Source organism: Chinchilla lanigera, unplaced genomic scaffold (assembly GCF_000276665.1).
Source record: "Chinchilla lanigera isolate Chin_1 unplaced genomic scaffold, ChiLan1.0 scaffold00033, whole genome shotgun sequence".
In the NCBI taxonomy this organism is placed as follows: domain Eukaryota; kingdom Metazoa; phylum Chordata; class Mammalia; order Rodentia; family Chinchillidae; genus Chinchilla; species Chinchilla lanigera.
The window spans coordinates 5,225,749-5,228,151 of NW_004955434.1; positions in this window are offsets into that span (position 1 = coordinate 5,225,749).

The following is a 2,403-nucleotide window of genomic DNA, read 5'->3' on the forward strand; positions in this document are numbered from 1 at the left end:
GGTTTTTATTCTTATTTAGCCACGCCCCCTTCATTTTGTCATTTGGTTTTTTTAAATGCTGATTTTGAATTTTGGGTGAAAATATTATGAGACAGTCTCTTCTTTAAATTTGGTGGAGACAGTGGGAGAACTCAGACTATAAAGAAAGCGTAAGTATAGAACTCAGTTGTGTTCAGAAAAAAGCACCACAGTGAGTCAGGGATAATGAAGACAGGATAAGCCTGGGACGTGGGGTAGCGTCCTCTTCTCAATGTCAGTCTCCTGATGGGAATCACACCCTTCCTCTAGGGCGCATCCTCCTCCTCTTGAATGTAGGGTGGCCTCTCCAGGGAAAAATCTCCCTCTGTTAAGTCTTGTGAACAGATCCTGCTAACCCAAGCAAGTATAGGAGTCCTCTCCCAACACCCAGCGCCGTGCACGGTACACACCTAACAGGAGAAAGCACAATGCCCTTGCAGGACTTGTTCTTTTAATTCCCTGCCGGTCCTGTCACCCCAAGTCTGTGATGGAGGTGGGTAGAAAAGAGCCTTGGTGTGTGGAAGAACCATGCCCGCCTTCTCAGACTCCTTTAGATGTCCAGCTTTTGACCCCACCTCCCATCACAGTCTGTGGCAAGAGGTGAGGTATAAGTAGCACAAGAAGGAGCTTGAAGTCTTTAGTAGTTGGGAGGAGTCTCCATAGAAACAACACAGACCTTCAGAGAAGGGTAGTCAAGCATTTTGCTTTCACCTGACTCTTTATGAATATGCATAGGTACAATTTTTGCAAGGTCTGTTTATTGGAGAGAGATATGGTGGTAGGGTTGCTAGGATGTTGTTTTGGTTGTTGTCCTTGTCTTTATTTTGTTTTTAAAAACTTACTTATTTGTCTTTTTAAGACAGGGTCTCACTATGCAGTTCAGGCTGGCCTTGAGCTCGCTTTGTAGCCCAGGCTGGTCTCCACTCGCAAAGATCCTCCTGTCTCAGCCTACCAAGTGCTGGGATTACAGGCATGCACCATCATGCCCAGCTCAAAACCTCATTATTTAAACAACTAAGTTTAAGCATGAGATAATCAAATTAATATGCAGGAGAATTAAAATGGTTTTTCTAATTGGTGTTATACTTTGTTCTCCCCTCCCCTAAAAGCTTGTAAGACAAAATTAAATTAAATTAAATTGAGAACACAAAAGTTGGCTAACAGGAAAGAAATAGAAATAGGAGTGAAAGCCAGGTGTGGTGGCGCACGTCTGTCATCCCAGCACTCGGGAGGCTGAGGCAGGAGGATCGTTGTGAGTTTAAGACCAGCTTGGGCTACAAAGTGAGCTCAAGGCCAGCCTGAAGTGCATAGCAAGACACTGTCTCAAAAAGACCAAAAAAAGAAAAAAAAAAAAAAGAAAAGAAAAGAAAAGAAAGAAAGAAATTGGAGTGAAATAAGCACAAAACAATATCAAAAAGTTCTTGGTGGAATTATTTGGTGGCCTGGCACTGTGTCCTATTTGACTAATCCAATGTCTTATTGTAATTTGAATTAATAGCCAAGATTTTAAAATTAATTTCATACTAAAAATACTAATTTCTTCAGCTTTTTGGGGGAGAAAAATCAGAAGGTCTGCCATCACTGGATGTGAATTTCCCTATGGCCACAGTCACCTAGAAGGCATAGGTGTTCTCAGGCTCCCCAGTTCCCTCCAGACCTCTGTCTTTCAGTGACTGGCCTGACCCTGAAGGTATCTAAACTTGTGGTGGGGACCTTCTGTGTTCTTGAATTACACGCCAATTTGAATTTCACTTCCTAGAAGCCAAAGAGAACACATTCTGAGTTTCAAACTTTGCATAGGTTAAGTCCCTGGATCTCATCCCTGGATGCAGGATAGAATCATGTAGGGAACTTTGTAAAATACTGATGCCCCTGCCCCACTGAGAAGATTCTGCTTCCTAGGTGGGCGTGGAGGTAGCAATTTCACAAACAGCCCCAGGCAGTTTGTTAGCACAGCAGTGTGGAGAACCTCTGCAGGAAGTTGCCTGCTCTGGAAGCTTCATGCCGGGCACCATCTCCTTGAATGGCAGCGCTAAAGTCAGTACCGGCCCCCCTCTGTGCTCAGACTCCAGCCTCTCTGTAAAGTGAAGGTGTGGGCTGAGTTCTTAGTGTGCTCACAGAGCTCTTTAAAGGAAAGTAAAAGCTCAGAGCATGGCTTTTGGGGAAGCACGCCGCTGACTATATCCTGCACTCCTGAAGTTCTCAGAGGCAGCGCTGGCTGAGATGAAGAAGACAGAGCTCCTCTACTCAGGAGATGTGAGGTGTGTGCAGGTGAGGACAGAGGTAAAACCAGCCAAGAGGAGAGGAGTGACTAGAAAGATAAGGCCCCGCTTTGAAGCCTGTGTCATAGCTGGTCCTTGCAGACTAGGTTTTGCCTAAGAAGAT